Below are 12099 nucleotides of genomic sequence, written 5' to 3'. Positions count from 1 at the left end.
GGTAAACCATGGCAGCCCTTTGTGAATGCCTGACCCAAGATCCCTACTCTGCTGTCCTACATGGCCACAGTCCTTCTCAAGGTAGCTAACGAAAACAGTTTGTTAGTGAGGCTCAGTGCGGACCTTTCTTTTTTTATATTAATTAGTTTATGTGTGGGGGTGTTTTGCCTGCACATATGTGTGTAGTGTATACACAGGCCAGAAGAGGACCCTGATCCCCTTAGAACAGGGGTTACAGATGAAAGCCACCATGTGGGTGCTGAGGATCCAACCCTCTTCATCACTAGGCCATCTCTCCAGCCCCAAGATTTATTTTATTATTAAGTGTGTGTGTGTGTGTGTGTGTGTGTGTGTGTGTGTGTGGTATGGTGGTTATATGGGTAGATTATATGTATATGATGAGTTCCATTGCCCTCAAAGGTCAGAGGATGGATGGATAGATAGAAAAACAACCCATTATAGAATTACAGACAGATAGATAATAAGTAGATAAATAGATAGTCCAAGGCCAGTTTATAGATCGAGTTCTGGGACAGCCAGGACTACACAGAGAAACCCTGTCTTGAAAAAACCAACAACAAAACAAATGGAATAAACTGAGCATCGCCCTTGTCAACTTAAATGTGCTGTGCTGGATCTCCCTGTGACTTGCTGTCACTCGGCATGTCTTGAGTGTGACCCGAGATCCCCCTTTTATTTACCTATTGTCTGTTTGTTTTGTGATGTTCCACCAAACCTGGCTAGGAGAAAACACTTTCAAGTCCTATACTTGATAAGAGTCTAGGATATAGAATCTATAAAGAGGCAGGCTTGGCACACAGGCTGGCCATTCTAGCTACTTGGGAGGCTGCCATTCTAGCTACTTGGGAGGGGGATCACAAGTTTAAAGGCTGCCTGCAGAACTTAGCAGGATCCTGTCTCAACATAAAACAAACAAACAAACAAAAACAAATAAAATGGATTGTGGGTTTAGCTTCTGGCAGATCATTTGTCTAACAAGTACAAAGCCCTGAGTTCAATTCCCAGATCAACAAAAATAAATAGAACTTCATTTTATTTTTGTTTTGTTTAAGACAGGCTTTCTCTGTGTAGCCCTGGCTGTCCTGGAACTCACTCTGTAGACCAGGCTGGCCTCAAACTCAGATCCTTCTCCCCTCTGCCTCCCACGTGTTGGGATTACAGGCCTGGGCCTACTGCCCGGCAGCCCCTTTATTATATTTAGATACATGTATTTATTTATTGTGTCTGTGGTGGGGAGGGTGGGGGTGGTACACATGCATGCTGCAGCACTTGTGTAGAAGTCAGAGAGCTTGCAGGAGTGAGTTCTGGGGATCAAACTCACAACTTCTGGCAACCATCTTTATACACTGTTACCTGCTGATCCACCTCGCCAGCCCACAGAGGTGGTTCTTTACCCGCCCTGCATGAGAGCTGGAACCAGCCTTGGATGAAGAGCCCCGTGGTTTGTGTCATTTCCATGGGATCTGTTCTCTACAGTTCTCACCAGGACATTTCACAGGTTCTGGACTATGAGGAAGGACCAGGGGACTGAGGAAGACAGAGGGTGAAAAGAGGGAAAATGTACTATTATTGGTTTTTGAAAAACTAAAGCATTCATATAATCAAAACCTAAAGAAAATAGGTGAGAAAGTATCTCCAACTTCCCAGAGCTGTTGTTTCTTATGGATATATCAACTAAGCTGGGTGGGTGGCACAAACCATTAATCCAGCACTCAGGAGGCAAGTGGATCTCTGTGGGTTCCAGGCCGACCTGGTCTACATAGTGAGTTCTAGGCCATCCAGGGCTACATAGAGGAAGCTTGTTTCAAACAAAACAAAAACAAAAAACAAAAACCAGTGTCTGGAGAGAGATGGCTCTGTGGTTAAGACCACTTGCTGTCCTCGAAGAAGACCTAGGTTTGTTTTCCAGAAGTCATGTGGCTACAGAGACCCTTCCAGAAGCCCAGCTCTAGGGGATCCAACACCTTCCAGTCTCTGAGGGCACCAGGCACACATGTGGCATACAGGTATAAATGCAAGCAAAACACTCATATACAGAAAATAAGTAAATACAAAATTATTTAAAACAACAATAATTAATTAATTAATACAAGCCAAGATAAATCTGGATTCAAATCTCTGCCTGTTATGTTTTTTGAGGCAGGGTATCCTGTGCCCTGGCTGCCTGCAATTTGCTATATAGTCAAATGTGACCTTGAACTTCTGATTCTTTTGTCCTCAGAGTATTGAACTTCTAGGCCTGCACTGCCCAGCATGGGCTCTGGGGAAGAAATCTAGGGCTTCCTGTAAGCTCAGTGAACACTCAGAAACCCGAGCTACACCCCAGCCTGCTCTCTGCTCTTTCTATACAGGGCAGTACATTGCCATAAGTGCTTTAGCGGCTCTTTTTCATATATTTTATTTGTTTCGCTTCTTTAAGCTTTGAGACAAGGTCTCAATTTGTAGACCTGGCTGTCCTGGAATTCCCTATGTAGACTAGGCTGGCCTCAAACCCACAGAGCTCAGTTTGCCTCTGCCTCCTGAGTGCTAGAATTTAAGGTGTGTGTCACCACAGCCTGGTTGGTTTGCAGTTCTTTAAAAAATGCATATGTATATATTTAGTTTACAAAATAGTAAGCTTCATTAAGGCATTTTCTTTTTTTCCCCTTTCCTTTTTTCCTTCCTTTCTTCTCCTCCTCCTCCTCCTTATTCCTTTTTTTGAAACAGTGTTTCCAGTCAGGCTGCCCTTGAACTCCCAATGGATGACCTTGAATTTCTGGTCCGCCTGCCTCAGCCTCCAGAGTGCTGGAATTACAGGCATAAATGATCACACCTATCATAACTATTCATATCAGCATCCTTATCTCCCGATATGGTCCCTTTGTGTTCCAGGAAAAGAATGAACCAGCCCTCTATGGATGAGGCTTATGTCAGATCAAATGTGATTATGGATCCCAAAGACTTTTCTGTGGCAGTTTCTACCGACATACTTATCTCCTGACTTGTCATCTACATCTCAAACACGACCCTTGTAAGAAGGTTTAGGATTTTGTTTTGTTTATTTTTTGTTTGTTTCTTTGTTTTGTTTTTTAAGACAGAGCTCTGGCTGTCCTGGAACTCGATTTGTAGTCCAGGCTGTCCTCGAATTCGCAGAGATACACCCGCCTCTGCCTCGAAGGGGCTGTTATTAAAAGTATACACCACGGGCCAGGCTGTAGTGGCGCGCACCTTTAATCCCAGCACTCAAGGGGCCAAGGCAGGTAGATCTCTGTGAGTTTAAGGCCAGCCTGATCTACAGAGTGAGTTCCAGGACAGTCAGGGCTACACAGAGAAACCCTGTTTAAGAAAAAAAAAGTGTATACTACCATGTCCAGTGAAGAAGTGTGTGTGTGTGTGTGTGTGTGTGTGTGTGTGTGTGTGTGTGTACATAGTGTATGCATTTGCTTATGGAGGACAGAGGACAACTTACAGGACTCAGCTCTCTCCTGCCACTATGGAGGTCCTGTAATAAACTCAGGTCGTCAGGCTTGGTGGCAAGTGCCTTTACCCACTGAGTCAGCCATCTTGCCTGACTCATGCTGTTTTGTTATTTTTGTTATTGTTTTAAGTCAAACAATGCCAATGCACAAAAATCAAAGCCAAAGATCTGTATCCACATGGCCCCTTCCTTCCTTTCTGGGGATCTCAGACTGCCACTGTAGTAGGTAGGCACCCATTTTCTAGGCCTTTCTGTGCTCATATAAATGTAGTCAAGTGTTTTGTGGTATCTTTGAGAAAACATTATACTGAGAACCTTAACTCTTCCGGGCCTTACAGCTTTTAGTTGTTTGTTGGAGGCAGGGTCCTGCAATAGAGCCCTCTTGTCCTCAGGGTTGCTGTGGCCTCCTGCCTCTGCCTCCCCAGGAGTGGTGGGATGAGAGATGTGAGCCGCTGCCCTGCAACTGGGGTATTTTTCAAACACCCTCTTCTGTACTTTGGGCATTTCTTCTTTGCTTCTGTTTGTTACTGCTTGTTCTGTGTTTTGAGACAGGCCTGATAGCTCAGGCTGGCCCTGATTTACAATTCTTCCTGAGCCTCTCAAGCATTCTGTTTCTGGTGTAATTCTGGTTTCCTTTGCTGGTTGTTTTTGTTCTGTGCCCCCCACCCCCCACTTTTTCCAAGACAGGGTTTCTCTGTGTAGCCCTGGCTATCCTCCTACTGGCTCTGTAGACCAGGCTGGCCTCAGAGATCTGCCCATTAAAGGCATGTGCCAACATGCTTGATTTAATTTGCTTTTTTTTTCCCTAAAGAAAATTCCAGCTGCATCATACCCTAGAGCTGTTTGCACATTTGTTTGCTTTTTTGAGACCAGGGTTTTATGTAGCTCAGGATGGCTTCAAACTCACTAACTGAGGATGACCTTGAACTCCTTTGGTCTCCACCTGCCAAATGCTCAAATTGCAGATGTGTACCACCATGTTCACCTTTAGTATCTATGAAATATTGAGACATTAATTTTAAAACATTTCTAGTTTTGATTTTACCAAAATTTTTTTTTTTTAATAATATACTTTTGTCTGCTAGAATAAAATTCTAAGAGCTGGAGAGACGGCTCAGTAAAGTGACTGTCTTGTAAATTAGTCTGCATGCCTATTGTTCAATTCCACTCCTGCAGTGAGGCAGGAGAATTAGAATTGCTCACTCAGGGGCCGGGAGACAGGAGGATTGCCCACTCAGGACCAGCTGGCCTGAAGTGCGGAAGCCCAGAGACAGAAGCAAAAAGAGAGACTGCCTCAGAGATAACGTGGACGGTGAGAACCAACTCCCGGAAGTTGTCCTTTGATGGCCACCTGGATGCTGTAGCGCACGTACACCCCGACTCTCTCTCTATAGGGATAGACAATACACTAAATTTCAGAAAGAAACCAAAGCAACAACCCGTAAGTGGAAAGGATATGAAAGAATCTCTAATATTTTTCTTGTAAGTCTAGAAAGTATATCATCACAATAAGTGGGAGGGAAGGAAAATCTGAAATGCAAACTGTGTGCACTTGTAAACATTTGACATATTTAAACATGTAAACATACATAGGGCAGTGCTGTATACAGGTTTATGCACACTGACACACACATCTTCATAGATACATAACATAACAAAAAGTAAACATCCCGAGAGTGGGTGGGGAGGACTCGTTTAAAATACAGCAGAAAGTTGGGGTGATGGCATACCCCTGTAACCCCAGGACTCTAGAGTTGGAGGCAGGAGGATCAGGGCTTCAAGCTCAAAAACATCAGGCCTAGAACTGGAGAGAAGGCTCAGCGGTTCAGAGCGCTTGCTTCTCTTCTGGAGGACCCAAGTGTGGCTCCCAGCTGCCCAGAACTCCAGCTCAAGGGTTCTGATGTCCACTTCTGGCCCGAGTGTGTACACTCACACAGGCCTGACACATACGCATAACTAAATATAAATCCCTCCCCACACCCGACACAGGATTTTTCTGTGTAACAACAGCCCTGACTGTCCTGGAACTCACTCTGTAGACCAGGCTGGACTTGAACCCACAGAGATCCGCCTGCTTCTGCCTCGGGGTGCTGGGATTATAGCCAGACTTGCTTTTGTCAGAATGTTTTATCATAGCAACAGAAAGCAACCACAGCAAAAACAAGACACACGGGCAGCTTTCACAACAGCACCCCCCATGTGGAAAAGCTTCCTCTAAGACTCTCTGTGGCCAAAAGTTTTCATATCTCTCTGTAACCCAGGCAGGCCTCAAGTTTGCAATCCTCCTGCCTCAGACTCCTGAGCAGCTGAAATGACAGGTCCATCTTACCACCACTCCAGAGTTTCAGCATAAACTGCTTCAGCAATCTACAGCAATGTCCTTTAGGACCAAACTTAGCTCTCGAGTGGTCAAGGGTGGCTCGAACCGGCGATGGCTCAGTCGGAAGGTCCCTGCCTTGAAAGCCAGAGGACCCGAGTTTGGATTCCTAGCATAAACACAAAAGCAGGGTATGCCCGTGATCCCAGCACTGGAGAAAAGGCTGGAGAATCCCAGGAGCATGCTAGCCAGCTAGTCTGCCGGTGGGTCTCAGAAAAAAAAAAAAAAAGGTGGGGCTGGAGAGAAGGCTCAGCAGTTAAGAGCACTCTCTTGCGTGTTATGGAGGATGGAGGTCCTGAATTCAATACCCCAAATAAGATGGAGGAGGATAGAGGAGGACCCTGGATGTACTTCTGGCCTCTTCATGTACACACACACACACACACACACACACACACACACACACACACATGAACACCACCCACCTCCAAAAAGAAGAGCGAGAGAATGCCCCTGCCTCCAGTCCTCCCCTTTGTCTCTGCCTCTTTCTAAAAGGAACCCAAGCTTCTGGGTTCCTGCTGCCTGGGGTAAGGCCACAGTCCAGGGCAAACCTGGGCCATTCATTCTCTGTCTTTCAGGCTGTTCGTGTGTTTATACTACGCTGTTTAGTTTAATGTGCATCCCAAGATCACCCCTAATACACATCCTCAGAAATGTTTATGGAAATTCTTTATAAGCAAACGGCTTTCTTTCCCCTGAATAGCTGCAGATACAAAGCAGGGGGCTACTTCTAAACTCCTCCTGGTGCCCCCACCCCCACCAAGTACAGATCTGTTACCCCGGCCCACCCACACATCCACAGGGAGACCCCAGGGGCCAGGGAGCTAGCTCAGGTGGTAAGCTGCCTGGCATGTACAAAGCTCTGGGCTCTCTCCTCCGCACCACGTGAAAAAACACATGAAGTCTGGTAAAATGGCTCGGTGGATAAAGGCATTTGTGGCCTGGCCTGAGCTTGACCCCCAGGCCCTCCATGATGAAGAGAGAGACACACAATTCCTCCAAGCTGCCCTTTATCTTCACATGTACACCCGTGTGCATACATATGAACACTATGCATACATAAATGGAATAGGAGCCGGAGAGATGGCTGCTCTTCCAGAGGACCTGGGTTTGATTCCCAGCACCCACATGGTGGTTCACAACTTTCTATAACACCAATCTCAGGGACCTGATGCACTCTTTTGGCCTTTGAGGGCACCAGACACACATGTGGTACACAGGCATACATGTAGGCAAAATACCTGCATACATAAAAAATATTAAAAAGCTAAAGTAATAAAATGTATAAATAAATAAGCAAATAAAACTGGACATGGTGGCACACACCTTTAATTCCAGCACTTGGGAGGCAGAGGCACAAGGATCTCTGTGAGTTTGAGGCTAACCTGGTCTACATAGTGAGCTCCAGGATAGCCAGGGCTAGACAGAGAGACTCTGTCTCAGGCAAACAAAAACAAAACAATAACAAATGTTCTCATTCAGGCTGCTGAAATAATTAGACGGTTCATTCAAATAGAGAAATGGAGGGGAGTTTAACTAAGCCCACAGTGAAGTGGTATAGGCAGAGCAATAGGAAACCTAAGGGGAGCCGGGCAGTGGTGGCGCTTGCCATTAATCCCAGCACTTGGGAGGCAGAGGCAGGCGGATCTCTGTGAGTTCGAGGCCAGCCTGGGCTACATTGTGAGTTCCTGGACAGCCAGGGGTACAGGATAAACCCTGTCTTGAAAAAACAAAACAAAACACACACACACACACACACACACACACACACACACACACACACACACACACACACACAACACACAAAAAAAAAAAAAAAAAAAAAAACACCAAAAAAACAAAAAAACTATAGGGTAGCTACTCTAGTGCTTCCAGCCACATGAGCCTTCCCTGTTCCCACCTGCAAATGGAAGAAGAGAGAGACCCATAAGAAAGGAGTGTGCACCGTGACCCTCTGTAAGGGACAGGGCCACCCACAACACGTGGTCAGCCAGGGAGTCGTTGCGTCCTCCCTGCTTCCTTAGCCCATCCCATCACCCAGCCTTGCTCTGTTGGCTGAACCCAGTGAAAACTAAGTGTTGCCAGACCTTTCAGCTCACACCTGTAATTTCAGCACTCACAAGGCTGAGGCAGGAGGATTGCTACAGGTTTGAGGCCAGCTTGAGCTATATCGTGAGTTCTAGCCAGGAATACAGAATGAGAGACCCTTTCTCAAAAAAAAGAAAAAGAAAAGAAAAGAAACAACAAGCACAAAAACGGTGACGCACGCCTTTAAGCCCAGACCTCAGGAGGCAGAAGCAGGAGGATCTCTACGAGTCTGAGGTCAGCCTGGGCTACACAGCAAATTCCACACTAGCCAGGGCTACAGAGTAAGAGAAACCTGCCTGTAAAAAAATGGAGGAGGGTGGCAGACAGTCGGCTCAGCAGGTAAAAACACTTGAGTTCAGGTTGTCTCTTCACCTCCATCCTATACATGCCACGGTGCCACGGTGCCATGGAGCCACGGAGCCACGGTGTACTCTCACACACAATACAATCTTACGTATCTTTCAAATAGAGACAAAGGCTACAGAGCTCTGTCAAACACTACCTTTTCAACTGCAGGCACAAACTGCTTGGGAATGTTGGCCCCGAACCCCAATGCTTCGTCAGAAAACTCCAACTTAGGTAGTCCTCTGGGGCCAGGGGCTCCAGCACACCTACTACTTTTCCAAACTGGCCAGCACCACCTGACTGCTTTTTATGCGTAAAATCAAACCTGCACAGGATTCAGGAAAAAACAAACAGAGCATTAGTAATTAGCAAAATGAAATAAACTCCCACTAATTTACACACACATACACACACACACACACACACACACACACACACACACACATCTGTTTTTATGTGTGTGGGGTGTGTGTGTGTGTGTGTATATGTGTATGAGTGAGTACCTGCTGAGGCCAAAGGCATCTGACCTTCCTAGAACTGGAGTTACAGCTGATTGTGAGCCGCCCACCCTGGACACTGGGACTTGTTCTCAGATCCCCTGCAAGAGCAGAACACACTCTTAACTGCTCAGCCATCGCTTTAGCACAGTGAGGTTTTGTTTGTTTGTTTGTTTGTTTTTGTTTTTAGCCAGGGTTTCTCTCTGTAACAGCTCTGGCTGTCCTGGAACTTGATTTGTAGGCCAGGCTGTCCTTGAACTCACAGAGATCCACCTGCCTCTGCCTCCCAAGTGCTGGGATAAAGGCGTGCACCCACCTCCACTGCCCAGCCACAATTTTTTAAGAAATATTTATTCTTATTTTATGCATATGGCTTTTTTGCCTGCATGAAGGTCTGTGCATCAAATATGTACCTGGTATCTACAGAGGCCAGAAGAGAGCATGAGCCAGTTGTCAGCTGCCATGTGGGTACTGAGACTTGAACCCAGGTCCTCTAGAAGAGCAGCGGTGCTCTTAACCACTGAGCTATCTCTCTGGTTCCAGTCAGTGACCCTTTTTTAGAAAGAGTATAAACTACACGAAATTGTCTATTAGCGGTTCCAATACCTGCCATCCAGCCTCCACGTTAGATCCCACAAAGATGAGGTCTCTGTGGACTAGAAGTTGGCTCAGCAGATCAGTGTCTGCTTCACAAACACGGTGACCTAAGTCCAGACCTCTGTAAAAAGCCAGGTCGGGTGTGCACACTGTAACCCCAGCACAAAGGAAGGACAAGAGGACCCTGGGGCTCCTTGGCCAGCCAGTCTTGCCAAATCCAGATGCTCCGGGTTCAGCGGGAGACCCTGTCTCAAATGGGAAGCCAGAGAGGGTCTGGAGAGATGGCTCAGCTCTTCCAGAGGACCCGAGTTTTGGTTCCCAGCATCCATGTCAGGTGGCTCACAACTGTCTGTAACTCCATCTCCAGGGGATCTGATGCCCCTGGCCTCAGTAGACGCTGGCACTAATATGTACATATCCATGCAGACATACACACCTATATGTAATTTAAAATAATGAAAGTGAATATTTGTTTAAAGAAATAATAAGAGGATGTGTGACTGGGGAAGACATCTGACATTGGCTTCAGGCCTTCACATATATATGTGCATGTACTCACACATGCAGTATAGATCTGCGGAGTAAATGGGGTCCATATATTCAGGATGTCTGCAGGCTAGCTATGGCTAATGGGCAGCCCCCATTTCTTCTAAGTCACCCTCTCTCTCTACCGGTTATTTATGTCACTACCACATAAAATATTTCACACATTTTTAAAACTCATAAATGTAACACTGCCAAAATGTTTCCACAAATGTGCTGAGAAGCAAATCCTGCCTGACAATGGCCGTCAGGACTGTCAGGACCCATATCCTGACCTGCTAAAGCCAATAACCACCCCCCTCACCACCACTGGGCTTCCCAGCTGCCCACGCCGTCAGTGACTCTTCGAAATAGATCTATGCTTTCGTTCCCTTCCTGCCATTTGGACATCTTTGGCAAATATTTACTGCCCTTTAAGAACTGAACATGGCAGCTGAAAATGTGTGACTGGAGAGAGGCGCTTGCACTATCGTCCTGGTAAGAGCTGAGCATACGGCCTGCAGCAGGACTCCCCCAAGATGGGCATAAGAACAAGTGCACCTTCAAATTTAGGTTGAATAGCTCTTGGGTGGCTGGGTGGTGGTGGCACACTCCTTTAATCCCAGAACTCCGGAGGCAGAGGCAGGTGACTCTGTGAGTTTGAGTCCAGCCTGGTCTACAAAGCCAGTTTCAGGACAGCCAGGGCTGCACAGAGAAACCTTGTCTCAAAAAACCAAAAAAAAAAAAAAAAAAAAAGAAAAAGAAAGAAAATCTCTTGGGTGCTGGGCCTGCCATCCCAGTGCTGGGGAGGCTGAGGCAGGAGAATCAAAGAGTTGAAGGTCAACTAAACAGAGCTGCACAGTGAGACCAGGCCAGCCAGGGTTACATGGTTTTAAAATTCCAAACCAGGACTGGGCTGTAGATCTGTAGATGTGACTTTCGCCCTGCATGTACAAAATCCTGGGTTTGATCCTGGGCACCACATAAACCAAGCATGGTGATGTATACCTGTGATCCCAGCACTCAGAAGACAGAGGTCAAAGTTCAAGGTCATTCTCAGCTCTGTATTGAATTTGAGTCCAGCCTTGGATACATGGGACCCTGTCTTCCTCACCCAACAAAGTTCATATAACAGAATTTATTGTATTCATTATTATTTACATGTCTACTATGTGTCTCTCTCATGGCACAGTGAATCCCATGAAGTGCATATATGTGAATATGGGGATCGGGGTCAACCTCAGGCATCATTCCTCAGGTGTCATCTAACTTGGCTGATTGAGACAGGATGTCCCATGAGAACCTGGGGCTCACCAACAGGCTGACCGGCCAGTGAGCCTCAGAGACCCTCCTGTCTCTGTTTCCTCAACACTGGGCTCACAAATAGGTATCACAGGCTCCATGATACTGATTATCTGACTCAGGTCCTTGCCAACTGAGCTGGGTCTCCTCAGCCCTCAAATAACATCATCTTATGTCTCGCTACAAATTGTTGAGATGTTTTTGGCACAAGACAGGTAAGACTTTAGTAAGTGTCTCAGTTACTTTTTAGTGTCTGTAGTAAAACCCTCTAACAAAAGCAACTTACAGGAGAAAGGTTTTGTTTATTTTGGCTCATGGCCCAGTGGGCTCAAGAGATGGCTCAGTGGTTAAGAGCACTGACTGTTCTTCCAGAGGACCTGGGTTCAGTATGGTTGCTCACAACCATCTATAACTCAGGCTCCAGGGGACTGGAAATCTCTTCTGGCTTCTGAGGGCACCTGTATGCATGTGATGCACACACACATATGTGTAGGCACTCACACATACACATACATGTAAAATAAATCTTAAGGTTTAAAAAAGAAAGAAAGGGAAGGAAGAAAGGAAGAAAGAGTGCCACCAACCGCGGTGGGGAAGGCCTGATACAGCTGGTCGCATTGCACCCAAAGTCAGGAGCAGAGAGTGATGGGTGCTTGTGCTCAGTCCTTCTTTATGCAGAAGAGCACTGAGCCCTGGAAACAGTGCTGCCCACTTTTACAGGGGCCTTCCTGCCTCAACAAATTTAATCAAGAGGATCTCTCACAGGTGTGCCAGGCTTGTCTACTACGTGATTTCAGATCCTATGAAATCGACAACCGTTACTCTCAGCGTTTTTTACTGCCACCTTTTTTTTTTTTTTTTTTTTTTTTTTTTTTTTTTTTTTTTTTTTTTTT

Source organism: Peromyscus leucopus, chromosome 1, assembly GCF_004664715.2.
Source record: "Peromyscus leucopus breed LL Stock chromosome 1, UCI_PerLeu_2.1, whole genome shotgun sequence".
Taxonomy (NCBI): Eukaryota; Metazoa; Chordata; class Mammalia; order Rodentia; family Cricetidae; genus Peromyscus; species Peromyscus leucopus.
This window is presented reverse-complemented; position numbering follows the sequence as displayed.